Source organism: Poecilia reticulata, chromosome 18, assembly GCF_904066995.2.
Source record: "Poecilia reticulata chromosome 18, P_reticulata-male-v2, whole genome shotgun sequence".
Classification (NCBI taxonomy): Eukaryota; Metazoa; Chordata; class Actinopteri; order Cyprinodontiformes; family Poeciliidae; genus Poecilia; species Poecilia reticulata.
The window spans coordinates 19277584-19300420 of NC_088847.1; the positions used below are offsets into that span (position 1 = coordinate 19277584).

The window sequence follows — 22837 nt, forward strand, 5'->3', positions numbered from 1 at the left end:
TCTCCTTAACTCCCCAAAAAACTAATTCAAAATTGATCATGTTTAAAAATAAACCAAATATCACATCTGTGGAGTATTCCCAAAGGTCACAGCTAAAAGGCTCTTCAGGTTTGTGAGTCGAAACGACAGAAAAACACAATCAATATTTCACCGTTATACTCCGATTGTCCTCAAGTCACAAATCTGCAGTCCTGCCAATATCTCCTTAACCGAAACCTCAGGAGCATTTAGGCCGAGCATCGTCTTCTCAGAGCAGCCTGGAGAACAAAATCTGAACTCAAAATCACATAACAAGATACTGTGGTGCAAACTGATTGCAGCTTTAGCAGGGACTTTAAAGCACATTACACATACCAAACGGCAGAGCACGTCAAGCCTGATAATTACTGAACTGGTTTCATTTTTACAAAGCAGACTGACTTTCCATTTCTCTACCAGTCTCAACAAGTTTCATATCATTTCTTAGAACTTAAGAAGATAACACTTAAAATGTAAATTTCAAAAGTGCAAATTACTGACTCTTTAATTCAACAGTTAAATGTAACATAAAAAGGTATAAACTCAGCTCGTCCTAATAACAAATTTTGCTGGGCGATGGATTGTCTCAGTAATTATCGCGATAAACGATAATATTGTTATTTTGAGACCATTTTCAAGTAACATAGTTCAAGTTCGCTCTCTCAAAGACCAATAAACTTTAATTTAGTTAAGAACACTTAGCACTGGAACTGGAAGATATTTTAAATATGTAAAATGAAATGACCAAAAACGGTAAATAAAATGGAAATAAAACTCATTTACAAACCATAAATGAAACGGATTAGGGATTCTCTGTAAACAGCAGAAAAACTTTTAAGCTTGTTAAATTTTTAATTTATCATGCAATTCATTGTCAAAAATACTTTATTGATCCCAAAGGGAAATTGAATAAAATTATTATTATAAATTATTAGAACAGACTCAGTGTAGACCTTCCATTTAAAGGTATTTAATTGGTTCATTATTCCAGTTATCATCCAGTTCAGTTTGGAAAGTAATGGGAGAAATTCACCAACCCAAAACATTTTCATTTCCACCTTATCTCATCTGGGGTTTTTTTCTATTTGGTCCTTTGGATTAATATTTAGATTCAGCCTTAGCTTCGTTCTTAAAGCAGAAACTGTCCTTACCTTCAGGCAAATATGTGTTTATATACAAGTCAACCAATAAATCCAAACTCACATTTTACCTGCTAATAAAAGTAAAAGCAGTCTTTAAATGTAATGTTGTCCATATATCCTACATATCTTCCCTTGGCCTCCCAGGAGCTTTTATATAATAATCTCTAGGAAAACACACAACATGCATTAATTATGTAACATATGCACCAGTAACATTTGAGCGGTTTCCATCTGCTCTCTGTTAAAGCCGTCTTGAGCTGCAGCCCGGCTTTAACTACACAAACTGTGGTTTCTACATTCATGCAGCCATCGAACCAAAGTTAATCCATATTTCCTGCTGTGTTAATGTGTCTGCAGCACGCACAGACACATTTAAGGAGCTGTGGCACAAAGTAGCGCTGCTTTTTGCAGGCTTACGCAGCCTACGCAGCTTATTATTACCTCCAAAGTAGTGATTTAACATCTTAAAACACCTCTAGCAATTTTATATTTTGCTCCCAAGACGCCAGACTTGCTGTTATTTCTTTAAATGGTTTTAATTGACATCTCTTTAAGACTTTTTATGATTTTTTTTGTAATTTCTTGTTGGATTTTGATAACCCAGTGTTTTTGGTTTCTTAACAAACATGGATGAAGAAGTGGACAAGTTAAGGAATTTTTTTCCATCCGATAGTCCAGTTGATTCGATTTGATTGGGTTTCAAAATCGCAACTTTTGTTACATTTTCTGCGGTTTGCTTTCACACTGCACTCTGTGATCCAAATCCTTTGAAAAACCAGTTCCCCTCCTCGCCTGTGGTGGCGCTGCATCAAGAACTTGTGAAGAAAACGATAAAAAAATCTCTGAAAAAGAGGTGAATGCAACTTCCATCTTCACTAAATGTAAACAAAAAATGAAGTAGCGTCAGATTTCAGCGATTGTGGGATTTTTGCTTTGACTTTTATAAAACTCAACAAGTCATTTCTCCTGTTAGCGCTAGACACGCGTTTGTTTTGATTGTATTTACCCAGAATGCCCTGCGCTTTAGTCAACTTCCTCCTTTTGGGGCGGTTTTGCTCTGCATCCGCATGCTGCCCAAGGCAGATTAAAGACTGAACTTAGAAATGTATCAACTTTTAAGCATCTATCTTATCTCCTTTTCTTTTACTTTCTTGTCTTATCTTACACTTCTTTTTAGATCCAAGTACATTTTACTATAACTATATGTGACACAAGAAACTATTATGAAATCTAGGAAATCACCTTCTTGGTGCTAAAATGCTATTTTCTGTCTGCCTGTGCCATCCTTTGTGTTATCTGTTCACAGATTCAACTAAAAAAATAGTAAAGAACTGTTTATGATCTGAGAAAAGATTATCGAAGTCCTTGAGTTTAGAAACCTATTAAAAAAAAGGTTGAAACAAGAATAGAAAAAGACACCTTTAGAAGAAAGGATAGATAAATATATAGATATAGATATATAGAGATAGACACATATAGATATAAATAGATCTAGAGATGGAGACATAAATATATAGAGACATGGATACATAGATGGATACATAAAGGTAGATAGATATATAGATGGATATAAATAGATCTAGAGATAGATAGATGTAGATATATAGATATAGACTTTGTATGTCCAAGGCAACACAATGACATTTTACTGGCAGCAATATGTCTGACAGTAAATCACAGTGCAAATTTGCTCAAATTATAAACATTATAGTTAAAAGCAAATACATGATATACATTTCTGTTTAAAGGTCAATGAATGTGAATGCTCTGTTATTATTCCAGGGTTTAATCTGCCTTGGAAACATAATATAAACAAATGTGAATATTTCCACACATCCATTTGCAAAATGTTAAAGTTGACAACAACAAATCCAGCAGCAGATCGTTTAGGAACAAGATAACAGCTAACACGTCCTCTGCTCCTGCATGAAAGTCAGAGAGAGGAGAGTTAAACAAAGAGAGATTAGAGAGCAGGTCCATTACTGTTGCTATGGTGATTAACGAGATACAAAAGTCCTGATCGTTACGGGTTAAGAGAGGAGTGGGTGACTCTGAGTGTGTGACAGTGAGAGATAAAACCAGAGAAACTCTCAGGGAAATGAGTCCCGTCTAAAACCCTTCGGCTGGTTTTTCCATCACTGATCGATCTGTGTGACCGGGACAACAAATTAGCTGTTGGCGGAGTTCAGCAAACGCACACAAAGCGAGCAGAGGCGGTTTCAGAGTAAATCTTAAAGAAATTGACTCCCTGCGTGCCTGCCCGTCACTTCTCTTTGAATATATGAATTAAACTGTGACATTTGGCCGCCAGCTCCCGGCAGCAACGCTTGGAGGAGAGGAAAAGGTCTGCCAGAGGACGGAGGGAAACACCGACTGCAGAGGATTATGGACAGATTTGAAGCTACAAATGAGAAACAGAGAAAATAACAATCGATTCGGGTTTAGATGTGATGCCCGTAAGTGGAGATTTACGCACCTAATTCCCAGCTTTAATGTAAACATGTGAGAAATATCAACTTTCCCACACGTAAACAAACCTATAAAACCACAGCAATGATTTTTTTTCTTTTTGTCTTTGTTCTAAAAAGTAATTAAAAACCTGAGAAATCCACATGTGCAGCAGGTTTTGCTTTGCAGAGGCATAAAACACACTTCTAGGATTTACTGACAGATTAAATGGAAATGTTGTTAGAAAATTATCACAATAAAGCAGCTAAATTATAACGAAAATCCAGGGAATCATAAGGTGGATGTTTAAACCTGAAGGGACAAACTTTGTGTTCAGGGAGGTTTTAGAGTCGCACAGTAACTATTTACATTTATTTGAGTAACTTTTTGAAAATAATTTTAAAAAGTTCAGGAGTATTTTTACTGCGCTGTAATTCTTGCTTTTACTTAAGTAATTTTACTGTAAGGTATTTCTGCTCTTACTTTAGTAACATTTCTGGATTTTCTACCCACAATCATGTTTTAACCAAAAAATTCACCAGAAACAAAAACACACCTACAGTTTTTGTTAAAGTTTCAACTAACAAAAACTGATTTGGAAAAATTTTCTTTGGTCGGATTTAGTTATTTTATATTTATGTTGTTTATATGAGTGAGTTTGGTGATTAAAATACCAAAATTTCCACATGACTTTATATTTTTTGGTCTGTGTGATGATGTAATTTTTAAATACTAAGTGCTTGATATTTTGATCAATACTTGAGACTTTTTACCAAATACCTTTTTACTCTTTTACTATGGTGATATTTAGTCAAGTTTCAGAAAAAATAAAAGCTGCTTTTCAGTAAAAGAAAATGATGTTGGTAATAATTTTTTACCCTGATTACAAATTAAATCTCCATTTGCATCCATGGGCAAAATTTGAATCATTTTTAATTGCAGCTGGGGGCCGCACAAATCAGTCCAAGAGCCACAAATGGCCCACGCGCCGCACTTTTAACGCTGTACAATAACCGATTAAAGCGGAGGTATGCACCACACTCAAATATTCCCCAGAGCTTAGACACTGTGTCCATTTCTGAATGCGTTTGCGTCCGTCTGAATGTGTGCCGTTGAGACTCGAACCGCGATTAGTCGGCTCTGGTTTCCCAGTAATGAGTGAAATGAAGGGCCGACGGATGGCTGAGCAGATCCAGAGGTTGATGAGACCTGAGTGCGGCGCGGCGTCTGAAGCGCGTCCCACTCCATACGCAGATCTGAGAATAACGAGGATTCATCAGGACGACGGGCGCGCACACATCCACAGCAGCACACACTTTCATCTTCCTTCCTATCGCACATAAAACGCCACGGAGGGGTTTGATCTAATGGCCGCACTTTCAGTTTTCAACATTTTTTCAGCTCATGAAGAAATTAGCTGGATGAACTCGAGCAATTTGAGTGGGTGGGAGTAGAAATGTGACCAAGACTCTTTGAAGGCAGATATTTGAACCACCAACAGGCTCACGGTGGAGGTGTTGAGATGCATATCAGGCCTTTATGTGCCTATATTTGCCATCACCTTTGATTAATCTGATTCAGTCGGGAATAGATACCAGCAGCGATAAGAGCAGCAGAGAGGAGAGGAAATGAAGCAAAGAGTTGATGTGGACAAAATGGGAAAAGTGCCGTGGAGAAAATAGTAATAATAGTGAGAACAATGGTGAGGAGGAAATGAGAAACGGTTCGAAGGGCCCTTTAGGCTGCACAGGCCAGAGAGGAGCGATAACGTTCTGCAGCGAAGGAGAAAAACGGACGACCTCCCAGAAAGTACTTCTGGGTCAGATCCACTTTAATGAACACAATAAAAGTAGCTTAATGTTAATCAATTATGATGGAGTGCAAGGGATTTTTCGTTGCTTCATGAGAATCCAAATAGTGCTGCGCCATATTAGAAAATATTGCGATGAAGATAACTGTAGCCAGGGCCGGATTTAGAAGAATAAGGGTCCAGGGCTGGACATATGTCAGAGGAAATTTAATAACAATCCTCCACTGATGCAAATTAGAGAATATTTAGACATTTAAAACATCTGGCAGATTCTAATTTTGATGATAAAAAAGATGATAATTTTCAAATATGTGAGTTGTTTCAGTAAATAAAAGTCCAATAACATTTTCATGAAACGCCACTTGTGAAACGAGTCGTTCACTTTAATATGAGGTGAGATATTTGTGTGAGGTCTGCGTTGCTTTGGGGTCGTTATCTCTTCTCACAGGCGTCCGACTGCGTTTGCATTTAATTAGTAGCAAAAATAAATAAATCGGATTTCAGCAAAAAATTGGACTTGAGCATCAAGGCCTGCAGTGTGAATGTAACCTTTGACGCTGTGATTTTGACCAGCGTGACTAAAAGCTTGGACAGTCCTGCTTTAAAGCTGCAGGATGTAACTTAGTAACAAGTAACGTTACAGAAAAACTGCTAACATTCACAAGAAGCTCTGCTGACGAAGAGAAGCTGTATCGTAGCAAAGAGCAACACAGACATGATTGACAGAGCTAAGACCCGCCTCCTGGCTCTGATTGGTTTGATTGGCTTCTAGTTATAACTTGGAAAAAGCAAAGGAGCTCAATTTATTTCTTTGAAAATAAGTTATATTTTTATTAAAGTTACATACTGCAGCTTTAAATAGCTGCAGCCAGATTTGCAGTACCGTAATTCTGCCACTCTTTGAGCTGTCTGAAAAATTTGAATGGTTCCTGAAAGGAGAGACGTTGTGCTTTCCAGCCAATATCAGGTTATTACGGTAATTTCACCTCTGCCGTGGAAGGCAGTGAAATTAATCTGAGGGGACAGCAAAATGCGACAATCACTTGCTAGATATTGAAAGTTCCAGTTGTTATGGACAAATGGGCAAATATATCACAGGCAAATAACTCACAGGACATTTAAAGAACTGTGTGCAATTAAAATAAGGAAAAATATCCAGGTGGAAATTTGAAACTTGGGTCTCAGATATGGAACTTCATAATCTACATGAGCAACAAATATGAGCTGCTAAAATATGAGCTGCCAAAGTTGTGTTTGCTCCTCGTGCATTGCTACGGCAACAGATTTAATACAGCAGAGCCCAGGTGGCTCCCCTGATGAGCAGCAAACAGAACCAGACCTGTACGTCGGGCCCCGTGCTGCGCTGCTCTAACACGGCCTGGCAGTTTAACGCTGTGGCTCTGGGTAATCCACATAATCTAATGTATGCAATCTCATAATGCACATTACACATAGAACGTTACGCAACCCAACAATCAGCATAATCTGATATGTTTCGCTCACCCTGACAAACTCCCGGCGCGCAGACCTCCCTACCCTAAGTCATTTTGCAGATGTTCATATTCAGTGTCTGCCAGCATGCGTTTGTTTGTCTTAACGCCGTGTGTGTGTGTGTGTGTGTGTGTGTGTGTGTGTGTGTGTGTGTGTGTGTGTGTGATGTTGAGAGGTAGTGGCAGGGCAGAGCTCAGACTTTTCCATCCCTTAGTAATGTCGCACACAGAGGGGAAAGAAAAGAGCCTGAGGAAGCTTCCTGCTACACACACACACACACACACACGCACACACACACACACACACGCACACACACTCCTCCATGCTTATCATGCAGAAATAAACGAACATGAAGACTGAGAGTGACTGTTTAAAATCAGCCGCTGTTTCTGAGCTGCTTAAATTAAACTGATTAATCAGTGGAGAAGTCGTTTGCTGAAGTCAGAGCGGGTTGCAGGTTTCTTTCTGAATTCTCTGTATCTGGGCCACTCCGGATCGACTCAGAGGGTAAGTAGAAAAGATTTGCAGCATGAATTTGTGTTGCAGTTCCTGACATTTCTCCAAAGCAGCGATTCCACACTCGCTCCCTGCTGTCACAAAAAGAAATGCATTTTTAAAGTGTGCTTATGGGATTAACAGGTAGTGGGAAATATGAGTACAGAACAGGAGGCTGCGGCGTTTTTGATTAAAAGTTTATTCTTTGCAGCATTATTTTAAAATCCTATTATTTTCCAGACTTTGATTTACAGAGTTCTCATTTTTAAAAGATATATTAGTAAAGAGCAGATATTTCCACAGTGGGTTTAGGAAGCCATATGGATGGATCTGATGTTTAGATAGAACTGGGAATTACATTTTTTCAGACTCATGCAGACCTGGAAAACGTTTAAATCAAAGTCCATACGTTTCCCAACTGAGCCTGAAATCTGGACTCTGTTTCCCATGATGCAGCTTGTTTTGGTAAGGAAGTCAAATCCAGTTTAACTGACATTTATGCAGAACTACTGTGTAAATATTGGCCCTTAAAATGTTAAATATGATCAAAAAGGCCTAAAGTGATATTTTAACTAAGGAAGTGACACCAGATGACTAAGTCTAAGCTTTCTTAAAATAATTGGTCATGGAGTACCTCAAGATCCTGTGTTTGGACCTTTTCATTTCACTTATTGTATATTAATTTTCATCTTTCTGCCTCATCTCCCCACGTTGCCTCTATCTGAAGATAGAAATCTGTTTTTCAAGGGTTTTGTGTCGCCCACAAGCAACTTTTTTATAGGGCAAAAATTGGTAATATAATTATTTTTGGTTCAGAAATAAACTAGGTCACATTAGGGAAAAAAACCCTGATCTACTTAGCTGGATTTAATTGACTCGTCTCTAAGCCAAATGTTGATTGGACGTGTAGTTTATCTGTGCAGCACCCTGGGCAAACTTTTGTTCTAAATAGCCACTTTATTGAAAAAATTTAATCCACCTAAAACAGGACTTTACAAGCTCGGCATTGTCTTGGGCCCTTTATCCAGCATGCAGTTAGTTGTGAAAAAACGCGTCTGCTTTGAAATGATGCCAACAAGTGGAAAGAGAGTCAGAGCTTCGCCAACAAGCCAGACAGTTGGATTCCAGAGCAGATGGAGAGCGCAACTGATCCGTTTGTGAGCAGGAAGTGGGAGAGACGGAGCTGTGGTAAATATGATGGAGTTTAATGGGAACCTCTTTCATTAACTCTGTGCTTTGCTGCATAATAAAAACATCTCACCATACACTTCCGGGATTTTACAGCCAACAGGAGGAAACATCCATCTCTGCACTGCAGAACCAGTTCTGGTTTTCTGTCCTCACTGATGGGTTTGTACTACAAACTTTGTAGGTTGGAAACTAGTCCCACTCAATTCTTAATTAAATACAGATTTGAATTGTTTTCATTTGCATGCGGGAATTATCCTGCCCTAATCCAAGAGTACACACTTTCATTTTGAAAGCAAGATTTCATGTCTTTCTTCTCAAAACTTGTAACGCTTCTACTCAAAACTTCTCCTTGTGCTCAGACTTAGCCTCTTTTCAGACTCTCTGCTCGCTTACGAAACATTTTCTGCTTGCTTCTGGAACAAAAATCCACCGTCTCTAGCAACCTCTCAGCCAATAGAATGAAAGGTTGCACTGGGTGCGTTTGTTTCCTTCGAGTGTGGCGACTCAATTGTAGCAACCTGCACTCCCCACAGGATGTATGGAGAAACAACGACCTCAGCTTTCTGCTCCATGTTGCACTAAATATCTGCCAGCAGAGCTACTCATGGCTAACAGCTACTGATGGCTAACAGCTACTCATGGCTAACAGCTACTGATGGCTAACAGCTACTGATGGCTAACAGCTACTCATGGCTAACAGCTACTGATGGCTAACAGCTACCGATATTAGGCAGGAGTTTGTTCACCCAACCAACTCCCTACATTTAAAAAAAATTGCAGCTCTGTCCGTTTATTATTCTATTGTTCAGCTATAGTTACTTTTCTGCGTTAATAGCAAAATGATCAGACGATGAGGTAACAATCTATTGCTTTACTTATTACATTTAATATGCACTTAATTATTACGTAATGATGTGTTGCTACACACGGTGAGTCCCCTAGTTGGTTGCAAATGTGTGTTTCGAAACAACTTTACAATAATGGGAGCTTCTGCCCTGGAAGCCAAACTATGACTGAGTCTGTTTATCCTGTTTGTTTTTATTTTTATTATTTTAAGAAAGTCAGAACTGTAGCATTTCCTCTTGTGTCCCATCGGTTGTTTGCTCTTTGTAACCCTGCAGCAACAGGTTGGGGAGGGAAGTTATAATATAACTTGTACATTAGGGCTGAAATGATTAATTAAATTAATGATGATTAATCGATTCCTAACATAATCATCAACTAATTGAGTAATCGATTGTTAAATGACGTATATAGACACAGCCAGCTGCTAAAAGAAAAACACACTCAGCTTTAATTAAGCCAAAACTTCACAATAATGTATATATAATCTGTTTTAAATATTAAAATATTTCTTTGTCTTTATTTATGTTCTGCAGATGCATCATTTGCTACAAATGATCAAGTTTTCACTAAAGACAAGCTGTGTTGCTTAATTCTAGGCAATAAAATGTTTATTTTGTCATTTAAAAAAGGAATGATTATGTTATTTGCATTTTCTTAATGGGTTTATTATGTATAAAAAAGGTTAAATGGTTAAATAAAAAATCTGCAGGATGTGACTTTTCATATCTGATTAATCGTTATAATAACCAATCGATTACCAAAATAATTGTTAGTTGCAGCTCCACTTTACATCTGCTTATACATTTCCATATTCTAAGTAAAAGGTTTTTCCATATGAATACCTGGAGAGAAGGAAAACATCCTCGGTTGTAAACTGCTAATCTGGAATTATGAATCTGGAAAGTATGCAACTGTAAATATAGAAATGTGTAGGAATCCAGTTTTAATTTGTGGGAATAATATGATGAAAAATGTTAAAAGCATTTTCAAAAACCAGCAGAAAATGCGTTTGCTTATGATCTTCCTTCATTTTTTGAAAATCTAGTCAAGAAGAGGAAAAAAAATCAGCTGTCATATAAATCTCAGAAACATGCAATCCAGACAAGTAAAACCGTTTTGCAATCACGCATGCATGTCATGCAGCCACAGCGCATGCAGAATCAGCCATGCAGCAGCCATGATGGGCAGACTTTGTGTTCTTTTATCAGATTATGTAAATCAGATTCTAGTTTATGATGCCGTGACAGATTACATACAAATGAAGCGAGGAAGAAACGCAAGGAAACAGATTTTTCCTGGATTTGGATAATGATAAAAGGTGGAGCAGGAAGTTGGGGGAACATGTGGAGGATTTTGGTGAAAAGGGGACGAAGCGGTGACAGGCGGGAGGTGAGGAAGAGGAGGAGGAAGGTAGTAAACAACCAGCGAGTGGACAGGCGAGGAGACAGAGCAGAGTAATGGCCGACCTGGAAAACAAAACTGATAGAGCGAGGATGACAGAGAGAGGGGGAGAGAAATGTGGATCTGAAGAGATAGAGGCAGCAAATAAAGGCAGACGGCGCAGATGAGAAGAACGAAAGAACAAAAGAGTTTTGTTTTATTTCATGATGATAAACCAGACAGAAACGCTGCAGGAATCAATCCTCTCTAAGCTCCAAGCCGCAGCTCTGAAGGTTACCTGGACGGATTATGACTGTCTGAGATTAGATGCTGCTGTTCCCAGGATGAACAGGAGAAATTACCAATATTCTGATTATGTAAGAAACAGATTAAATAACTGCAGGAGAAGAAGAGATGAAGGAGAGAGAGCAGAGATTTACCATCATCATCCATCCAACCAACCATCCATCTGATCATCCATCTGATCATAAATCCATTCAGTCATCCATCCATCATCCAACTATCCATCCAACCAACCAACTATCCATCCATCTGATCATCCAATCATCCATCCATCTGATCATCCATCCATGCAGTCATCCATCCATTATCCAACTATCCATCCAACCAACCAACCATCCAGTCATCCATCTGATCATCCATCCATCTGATCATAAATCCATTCAGTCATCCATTCATCATCCAACTATCCATCCAACCAACCAACTATCCATCCATCTGATCATCCACCCATCCAATCATCCATCCATCTGATCATCCATCCATGCAGTCATCCATCCATTATCCAACTATCCATCCAACCAACCAACCAACCAACCAACCATCCAGTCATCCATCTGATCATAAATCCATCAATCAATCCATCCATCTGATCATCCATCCATCTTATCATCCATCCATCCATCATCCAACCAACCATCCATCTGATCCATTCATGCATCCATCCAACCATCTGATCATCCATCCATCTGTCCGTCCGACCGACCGACCATTCATCCATCTATCCAATCATCCGTTTGTTCATCCATCCCTCGCTCGCTCCCTCCCGTTTGCAGATTCTAGGAACATCTGCCTTAAATTCACCATGAAGTTTCATATTTGGACATTAAAACACCTCAGTAATAAAAACGTCTGGTAAACTCTGGCAGCTTGACATGACCGATGAGTCTCTGCTGTCCAGAAGAGATTCTGATGAAACCATCCAGCCCCAGACACTCACTTTTCTGCTCATCCAAAGTTCATGCTGAGCAACAACTGCAGCCAGAAGTACAGAAAAGAGAGGCCAGACCACGACGACGGGGCGGATGGAGCGAGTCGAACAAGCAGACTGGAGGGTTAAATTAAAGACTGACAGGGTGGAGACAGAGGAAGAGAGAAATAACAGGGCCTCTAATGGGAGGAGAGGACGAGAGTCAAACCATAAACCTGCTGCTGAAATTAAAAGCGTCTCATCTGCTTAACAACCGTTTGATTTGGGCTGTTCTTCCTTTAAAAGCGGCGAACATGGCTGTCTTCACATGAAGCCCGTTGGAGCGTGTCCAATCCCTAAAGCCCCAACCCGTCCCCAGGAGAAGCCATAACCGTTAATAAAACAGAATCTACAGCCACCATTCTCTCTCCAAGCGCGGCTTTTCCAGAGCTCTCAAAGCTGGAATAATAAAAAAAAAAAAAAACACTGAAGGGACTAAAATGGAAGAGGCGTTCGGTCTGCTTTATTTTGGATTCTCTAGAAGGCATTCAGTATCAAGGCCTTCATTTGAGTCAGAGAGATGAGACTGAGAGATGAGGACTAATTAGATTTTAAATTTCCTGCAAAATGCAGCTCACGCATTGACGGCGTCACCAATCTGCCCCCCGGTGTTGGACTCACTTTGGTTGCTCCAGGGTGTCTAAAGGTCACTGAATTCATTCTTCATTTTCACAGTCGGCTGCGTAAGTTATTGTTCACTTTCTTCTTTCCTGCAACTTGCTTCCCATTAACGGTTTCAAAAAAGCAGATTGCACCAAATCTGGCCCGAGAGAGGTTGAGAAAGAAACCGGCAACAGGGTGGTGTTTTGATTTTTTTTTTTCCTCTTTTTTGCATCTTTATGTTGCTGCAATGAATCAAAGCTTCAGTGAGATGTAATTTAAGGCAGAAACAACAATTTCCAACAACAAATATGACATCTCCAGGACAGCTCACTCTGAATCAATGCATTTACATCACACACTCACGCTGCTGTCTGTGGAAGTGTGTGTCACGTGCTCGGCTCCACTCCACGATGTTGTTTTCTATTCTTAGCAGCAGAAAGGAGAGCCTTTCTGCATATCAATGACCCCGCTCATCTTTAAACATCATCTGGTGGGATGGCAGCGATGCGTGAAAATTCATTCATCTGCCTTCAGTTGTTCTGATATCGTTTGTAATGGTCTGAATTTGTGCAGATTTTAATTTTTTTTTTTTAAGATTTCCGTCACTGTGTGCAAGCTGAGTGTGCGTATTTCAATTAAATACCTTTAAATCTCTATGCTAAACTTTCAGAATGCATGCGTCAGCCTGGCCAAGGAGTCAAATCATGGGCATTTTGGTTTCTGCATCACTGGGGACTCTAAAGCTGAAAATAAATCTCCCCCTGTGTTTCCTCAACCAAAAAGTCCAACCATTTTTTGTGTTTAGTGAAGAGTTTGATGGGGATAACCTTGTAATTCTCTGGATTTTCTGCTGAATTTTCAAATTACTGCTAGAACTTATTCAGGCTTATTGGCCAAGATCAGCCTGATTGCTGCATCACTATGCATTGTATTAACACAACTGTTTGATCGCACTTGCTGATTATCAGTTAATCAGATGCTTTGGTTAAAGCAGCAGCTTTCCCTGTAAATTCAATAAAACAACTTTGTATTTTTTTTTCCATATTTGAACAATAATTTGCAGTATCTCTGCCCCTAGTTGTTTCTCAGGGTGTGCTCAGATCTGCTATTCCAGTAGACTGGCTGCAACATTTGTTCCATTTTTAGCTGCTGTAGTTAATTTTCACACTACACTGTGTCAAACAAACCAAACTAATTGAATAACTTGTTCCCCTCCTCGCCTGTGGTGGCGCTGCACCAAGAACCGCTCAAGGAAACGACATGAAAATCTTTGAAAAAGATTGTGGTTTTTTACCAAAGACAAAAGAGAAATTTTACAACGCAAAAATCTAATGGCACTCCATTTTTGTTTGCCCTTTATGAAGAAGGAAGTTGCATTCATAGGATTTTCTGTCGTTCAGTGATTCTTGGTACAGCGCCACCACAGGCGGGGAGGGAAACAGGTTATTCAGTTAGTTTGGTTTGTTTGACAGGGTGTGAAAGTGAACTGCACCAACTGAAAATGGCACAAATGATGCAACTTTGGTTCCCAATCAAACCAAATCTACTGGACGATCAGGTGCTGGTTTTAAAGGATTTGAACTTTAGATAACAGCAGGACTTGTAATCAGACTGTTGAGTGTGAATCACAGAACAACTAAAAACTATTTAATGACAAAATGTACCTATTTGACTTTCCTTTTTATTATGGTCCGTTTCTTTGCTAGATGGAAGATAACCGTCACTTTGTTTAATAAGGTGAGGCTCTTTAAGCCTCTGGTGCCCACAGCTGAAAACCGCCTGTTTTCCCATGCATATCCCCACATGAATCATTAAACTTTCATCTCTCACTTAAAGCTTTCTTATAGACCACCCAACCTTTGAATGCAGTGCGTGTCTGGAAAGTGCCTTCATTTAAAATGTACAAAATCCCCTCAGTGTCGGCCATTAAGTGAGGATAACTTAAAGAGACATTTCCAAATGACTAAAGTGTGTTATCATGGCTGCCGGCTGATGAAGTATAGCTTTAGCATACACACAGCTTGATCTAGTAAAAGATCATGCATCCATGTAGCATGAAATTGTTGCTGTTGTGTCTTTAATGCCATATTACGGGCCAATAATTAGCTTTCGTTTTGCTTAAGGTAACTAGAGTTCATGCTTTCCAGTCAAACATCTTAAATCCTAAACTTTATCAGATCAGGAATCTGATATATTCTGATGTGAAATTAGAAATAACTCATAAAATATGGTCATAAAAGCAGTGGAAAGTGTTGAAGACACAGACTTTGGTCAATATATTGTTCCTTCTTCCACTCTTGAAGAAAGCCACATTCCCTGGGGGAAAAAATCAATTATTACTCTCTCTGCACTGAATCCATCTATAAATTTGAGGAGTGCTAACCTTTAAGCACCTTTATATCTCTCACGGGGCCGAGCAGGTCGGCTCAGCCACATGAAACATTTCATTCCTCTCCTTTTCTAGTCGCTCCTCAAGCATCACCTCAGTGCTACATTCATCCAATTTGTTGCCAAACAGAGGGATTTCCAGGACTTGGAAGGATGAAGCGGGACATGATGAACTAGTCTGAAGCACTCAGTGTTACATTCAGGAGTTTGTTTAGTTCCTGCTCTGAATTAGCTGATTCTCAGGCATTAAATTAATATAGCACCGCTAATTAACACTTATGAGAAGAATTTCCAAATTCCAGACTCAAGTTTCCTGAGTTCAACCGATGGATGGATGGATGGATGGATGGATGGATGGATGGACGATAAATTGATAGATGTATTGAACCAGATCCAACACAGCTGTGAAGATCTAAAATTAGCCATGGGTCTAGCAGGCCTCCAGCACTGGAGGTTGCTAGACCCATGGTCTAGTCAAAGTCCATCATGGTAAAAATGCAGCAGAAATAAACACCTGCATTCATCATGAATGCCCACTGATGGCTGGCGTATCCTAATGATTTGATAGTTTGCAGTAGATATCCCAATAAAGAGTGTAAACTTTCCGCAGAGTTTGAAATATTTCACGTGGAAAAAGAAGTCGGACCAACTCAACCTCACAAACCGGTTCCCTATCGACGTCGTCTTCCGTTTGCTCTCACATATTTGCATTTCTTATCTCATGGCTACTTTCCTCCGTGCCTCTTCATTTTCTCCCAATTCCTTGTCTTCATTTTACACACAAACCTTTTTTGCATAACAATTTACAACAATCACATCTCCACAGCTAACCATTCCTGCAACATGGCAAGTATTGACCACACACACACATGCACACACTCACACACACAGTGTCACACAGAGGAGAGAGGAGGATTACAGCCAGGTATTTCCTGTCGCTTTCTGCAGACACAGCCCTCGGTAACTAGTAACAAGCGACGGCTGGAGCCAGTGAAACACATAACCAGATTATCCAGGACCAGAATAACGGGCCGGGTTATGGGTTACCACCTCCTGCAGCAGGGAAGCAGGCGTGTTGCTGGAGGACTTAATGGATTAGCTGCGGATACAGTTGCAAGGCTAAGAGAGAGCAAACAAGGAGGGAAGGCAGAAGACAGTGTTTTGTTTATTTTTGGCACAATAACAGAGGTAGGCAGAGTCTCTGGGTGTTGGTTGTACACAGAAAATACACAGGAAAACCCAGAGGGGCAACTATGACAGTTAGGATACATATTAAAGGTGACTTATTGTGCTTCCCTGAACAGGTTAGGATACGTTTATGGGCGATACAAAAAACACTTTTTGCACAAAATTTATCTTAGATGATGAGATTAAGAGTTTCTTTCAGAGTGAGCTGTTTTAGAACCTCTTGCCACTTTAAAACCAAATAATCTGCTGCTGGCCACGCCCCCAACTCAACTTTTACACTGACACCTGAAAATATCTGCAAACAGACATACAACCGTACGCCTTTGCAAAGCATAAGTGGAGCCTCCTGCACAACCAACAAAAATGCAGCAAGTGGTTTCTAGGTGGTAAGTCAACAACAAAACATTTGTCTTTTCCAGCAGCCATTGTACACTACATACAGCGACAAAACCAGCTGAACAAACTTGCTGGAACTCCACTGGGGTTGCTAGGTAACGGCGTAGAACCCAACTATTGTGACTCAACAATCCGGAGGTTCTTGAAACACCAAAAAAAACATGAACTTATTTCCAAAATATGACTGGGTGTTTTTTTTTAGTGCTTAGCCTGTTTTTAGAACCAGTACAAACCCAAATGAAAAAAACATGCAAAATTTTTATTTTTTTTATAACGGGTCCCCTTTAATGATGACGTTTCCAGTAAAATATGGATGTATGGATAAATACATGAGGTTTTTACTCAGTGATTCTGCACCCAGTGGACTAATACCAATAAAAATTTATTTGAACTCACTCCGCTCAGCCTTCTCTAAAACCCTGCAGGTGTTGCCCGCATTCACAGCTGTGGTCGGTAAAATCCCGCTCATAAGAACAGCAGGCTCGGCAGAACCAAAGCTGTGGAAAACAAAGGCTTATCGCGGCTGATGGAGGCTGCTATTATTATTTTAAATATGCAAATTCATCCGTAGCCCACATTCGCCAAGACAGATTGGGTCCCTGAATTATTAAATTAGTGACATATTTTTGGAGGTTAATAATTGATAATAGCTGGAGAAAGTTCCTGTAATCATCATCACGCATAAACTGACATCCTCCAAATTTCTATTATCATCTCGTCTTGGCTGAACAATCACTCCTGATTCATCACCATAACGTGGCCATGTGTTCTCAAAATGTGTCCAACTTCTCAGCTTCTGCCATCAAAATCACCATAAACATGAACACATCCAACCGGCAGCGCACCGTCATCAAATACACCTGAGTGGAAACACTAAGTACCTTTGTGTTTGTCATGACAGGAAAAACTTTAAAACACATAAATGTGCTGTTCTTGAAAGCAAGAGACCCTCTTCCTCTCTACTCTGCTTGGCTTGACTCAGTTTGGAGGTATTTCAAGCCTGTAAGATAATTATGCCAATTTTTTTGACCCGATTTCCCCTTTCCACCAATCTTAAAGCTTCTCTGATTATCATGATGATCTTAATTGATATTTCTTAATGCATTTGTCTGTTTATACCTGATTATTCCTCTGTTCCCCTGTTATAAGGGGTTTGGTCCTCCTGCTCACTTTGTTCTTCTTTTGTCCCGGGTCCTCCAGGACTATTGTAAATATTAGGTTATTCATTTCCTCTTCCCTTTTATTTATTTTGTTCAAATGTTTATTTTTCCTTTCTGTATTAATATGTGTTTGAATATTTTCACCTTAGTTGTTATTACATCTTTATAACATTAGAAGATCCTAAATGCTTGGTTTCGTTATGACCACAATGTGCAATACATGCTAACGTTATTATTTTACATAGATTGGATTGGAGAACTGAAGCACATGCTATGTGCTAACGCTAACATCTCCCGATTGTTGGGGTAAATAAACAGAGACCACCTCCGAATCCAGACTTGGTGTCATTTGGTTTGTCTGATCACACAACACAGAAGTCCACCGGTCACACATGTGTGGTAAGGAACTGCTCTCGTCTAAAATCTGGAATATCCAACATGTTGGATTGTCGTGGTGAGATGTCGCAGCATGTTTCTAACGCAGCCTGTTGAATGTGGCAGGTAGCCAATCAGAAAGCGAGGTAGCGGAAACACAGCTACCTCGCTGGATTCCCAAAACACAGAAAACAAAACCAGAAAGTCTGGTGAAGGTTTTCTCTGTTAAACTCCACAAACCTTCGCCAATACTTCTTCCTTGTCGGCCATGTTTGTTTACTCTGAACTCATGTTTTCTGAACATTTGTGAGTTAAACGTGTCGATGGTGTGCTGAACACCAAACACTGCAGGACCAAACCTGTTAAATATCTGCTTTATTGTCATGTGTGTCGTCTGCCAGGTACTGAAAACCTATTTTAAAATCTTGTCATGTGAATATTTACTGGTACTAACTTCTTTATTTGTATGCACTCCATCAAACCGAGTCGAGGTGAAAATGCAACATAACAAAACTCTCTCATTGGTCAGATGACAAGTGAATCTGGTACAAGAATCAAACCCGCCATTTTAATAAAACCACCAGCAGTAATCTGAAAACAAGAGATCAGTGAGAAGGTGGAGACATTTTTAGGCTTTGTGATAAAATACAGACGGAGCTGTAGGCAGTAGTTTACCACTGAGGTGGATCTCCATGGCAATATAAAATGACTCAAATCGTAAAAAGTGGAATAATCAAGTGGAGCGAACTGATGGAAAAGATGAACAGCAGGGCAGTAATAGGTGGGGGCAGGGCAGAAGAAAGCTGTGCCTGTAAGCTGTAAGTCGATGCCTCGAAACTGGTACCTGCCTCATGCCTACAGGACTTTGCAAACATTTCCTACCTCTTTAACTTTTTGACATCACACCAAAAACTTTCGCAGATTTTACTGTTTTTTTGTTGTTGTTTGTTTTTTGGTGGTAGACCAACACAAAGTAATATACGACGTCAAAGTTCCAGCCTTTTGAAGAAATAACATCCAAAATGACTGGCTTTCATTTGTGTCCACCCCCTTATTCCCTGACGCCCCTAAATGAAATCCACTGCCACTAATCGCATTCAGAGTTTTCCTGACTATCCTCAGAGAATATTAGTGAGCAAACAGCTTCATGATGCGCAGACAAGTCAGAGAGAAAGTTAAAACAGAGTTGGGGTGTAAAACAAATTTCAAAGTTTTGAACATCTCAGAGCTCTGTTCAATAAACACTGGGCATTTTGCTTTGCAGACCTGCAAACTGACCAATTTATGACTAGTAACCTGAACCAACACCCTGCATCAGGAGAGCATTGATCAAAGCAGCAGCCAAGACCAATTAGACACTCCATCAGTGCAGTAAAACATGGTGGTGGCACCATCATGCTGTGGGGATTTTCTTGAGCAGAAAATCATACTTTGATGATTGAAAAACATTAGATTTACAAAGAAGTGTAATAAAAATATCTGATTTCAAATTATTATGCTGATTTTTTTGTGTGTTTTTGCCCACAGATAACCAATTGACAGCCCACACTTTGAAAAACACTGGTCTAGTCAAAGTCCAGACCTAAATCTATTGGAAGACTTATGCTCACAAATGCTTTCTTTCTGACATTACTGACATTTTGCTGTTTCGTAAAGAAGAATGGACAAAAAAAATCTCCAGACATGGTGGAGAAGTAAAGTTACATCACAATATTTTGAGGCAGCGTTGTGATAACAATAAAAATTACGATAATTACTTCTTTTTTATGCAACTCTATGGCTGTGAATGCATGGTCATGCAGCTAATTACTGTTGGCTTCACAGGAATACTGCTCTTGAAAAACAATTCCCATTTGTGATGCACTTGTTTACCAGACGCAGAAAAAAGATCATTTGTTTCACTAAACTGCACACAGTAGCTGCATTTAATCTTATTTTCCTATTTATTGATGCACTTTTATTAACAAACAGTGGGAAAAAAAACCCCAGTTAGAATAAAATCTAGAGATTTCCAACCATTAATTGGAATGATCAATCAAAATCTTAAAGGGATCGTGATAAATGATAATGCAATAAATATCCACCACCAGCTGAACACAAGCAAACACTACCAGGATTTTTATGTATGAAAAAAACAAAACGAAGAGAAACCCTGATGATTTCCTTTCACTTCATAATTTTACTTTGTGTTAGTCTGTCATGAAATGTCAATAAACCACACTGACGTCACAAAATGTGAACCTATCTCAGGGGATGTGAAAAGCTTTGCCTCGCATTGTTTATAAAATCATTAAAGAATATTTTACATATATGTAAAAACACCTAAGCAGCCTGAGTTCATGGTTCCTCTTCGGTGCGCTGCCCGCTGCTGACCCCAGTCATCCCTCCGTGAAATGCTCGGTCCTTGTTCACTCCTGCCGAGCGGGATCAAAAGGAAAATCGCCTTACGCACGATTGCGTCGTCTCCAAAAACAAGGCGCACCGATTTAGCGCTTAATTGGAGGCATAATGAAGGCGCTTCCGCGGACCGTGCAGGGCTCTGCGGCGCCGCATGCACACCTGAGGGCAGCGCTACCCTCACTCAGGCAGCTCCCTCTCACATTTCGCTCTTCTTCCTTATTTACGCATCCGCACACCATCAAGTGTGGCCAAATATTCATTTAACAGCATAAAAAAAGGAGAAACACGCGCGGGTTTTTTTTTTGTTGCGCTTGCTCACCGGTTCTGTGTAGTAGAATGAGCCCAGGTCTGGTTCCGTTCATTGATTCACCGAGAGGTTCCTCTGTGTGTGTTCATCCTCTCCTTCATTCAGCAGCTGAATAAACATCTCTCCTCCTCTGAAGCCGCGGCGCAGCTCAAACGCCCTCCTCTCTCTCTCTCTCTCTCTCTCTCTCTCTCTCTCTCTTTTCTTTATCTGTCTCTGTCTGCAGAACAACAAGGCGACTGATGGTGAAAAATAGAGAAAACGGAGCTGATGTGAGCAGGAATGAGGATGATCTTTTCTCTGTGTGCAGCAGAGAAACAAAGTGAATCTCTGCCAGACTTTTAGCAGCGATGCAGAACTTATCTGTGTTTATTCGCTCACAATTAGCAAACAGCAGCTTCCTCAGCAGGCTACAGTTACAGCCTCTGAATCCTGAAACCCACATAAAATCACAACAAATATTTGTAATGTACAAAAAAAAAAATTTAATACGTATAACAGAACGTTTTTAAGAATATATTATTGTAGAATATATTTTTTAGAAATTTAATTTCAAGTAATAAAGTCACAAATATAATTTCATCTTTTAATATGATATGTCAATACATGGTATTTAACATACTTATTTAAAATATTATACATATATATGTAATGTAAATCAAATTATAGTATTTTAAGTAATACTGAAAAAATATTTTAAAAATATTGGGTTTGAAAATATTCTATATTCTGTAAATATTTTAATAGTTAATAACTCACTGCATGAGCAATCTGAAATCACTGTTTACAAATAAATTACATATACATTTCACAAATCAAAGTTTAATAAAAAATAAAATATATTAAAAATGTATAGTATTGTACAATTTAATTTTTAAATAAAGATGTTTATTAACCTGATAATTTACTCTTTTTTTTCTTTTAATCCATAATGTAGCCCATATTTTTATTTTTTTTTTAGAATTATTTCTCATAATATTAATAAAGTATTAGAAATACACATTACATTTAAAGATAAAATGTTCTTAAAATATTCTATTCTTTTTTTATTCTTCCTTTGAGAAATTTAAAACGGCATTATTGACCCTAATACAATCAGTTTTCATGAACATGTATACTGTGTATATGAATGTTTAATGTATATATTTTTTCTTTTTATACTGTGAATGCATAACATAGTCAATTTAGCTCATATTTCTTTCTGAAGAACAGTATTATTATTTTTCTTTTGATCTTTTTTAAAAAGTTCATCAGGGAAAAAAAACAGCTTTGACTTCTGGGGCTGCAGCTCCCCTAGTGGTGGGTTTGTGTCATAAGCTAACTGAATTTACAGTAACGGCAGCAAACAGGATTTTTCATAAGTTGAGGTAGCAGGAAAAATGCTGTCAGTGCCACTTGTAATGATTCAACCAAATGTAAGCTGTACAATGAGAGATGCAGCATCTCTCATTATTTATTAGCACAGTGAAAATCTTTGTGTGGAACAAATGAGTTTCACCTCTTCAGCTTACAAAGGATCCAGGAAGTTAAGTATCCAAACAAACACATTTAACAAGCTGATTAACAAACTTATTCCCCGTGAAAGGATGAGTAACTCCCAATTTAAAACACCAATCTGGATGTAATTAATGTTTATAATGTGTCACATTAACATTACAAGCAAGTATAAAGGATACTATATCAAGAAGGTGCGTTAAATATTAACGGTTAAAAATTTGTCTTTTTGTGAAGTTTATGTGCAACAATTTCAACTTTTTTGTAAGACATAAAACTTTAGTTGACCTTTATATGACCTATTATTTTGCTTCCTTGAACAAGTTAGGATTGGCCTATAGGCTATGCAAAATACATTTATTACATTTTTTGCAGGAAGTCATTATTAGACAATGAGATTTCAGTGAGCTCAGATCTATTTTGAGTTTCTGTTACGCT

At 38.9% G+C, this 22837-nt stretch overlaps 1 protein-coding gene and 1 long non-coding RNA gene across 5 annotated transcripts in view; one reads left to right on the top strand and one right to left on the bottom strand.

The window, feature by feature from the left end:
• Window positions 1-4440, top strand: part of LOC145548537 (uncharacterized) — a 96473-nt gene extending 92033 nt beyond the window's left edge. For both annotated transcript variants that reach the window (XR_014084549.1, XR_014084547.1), the window contains exon 4: window positions 3472-4440. This is a non-coding gene — a long non-coding RNA (uncharacterized LOC145548537). The remainder of the gene's footprint in view (window positions 1-3471) is intronic.
• LOC103480746 (sodium/calcium exchanger 1-like) overlaps window positions 1-21079 on the bottom strand; it is a 111461-nt gene extending 90382 nt beyond the window's left edge. The window contains exon 1 of one of the 3 annotated variants that reach the window (XM_008435908.3): window positions 20921-21078. The gene's annotated coding sequence lies outside the window, so the exon portion shown is untranslated. Of the gene's footprint in view, window positions 1-20920 lie in introns of all 3 variants that reach the window. The other 2 variants (XM_008435909.3, XM_081599062.1) reach the window with 2 other exon arrangements.
• Between the last annotated feature and the right edge of the window lie 1758 nt (window positions 21080-22837).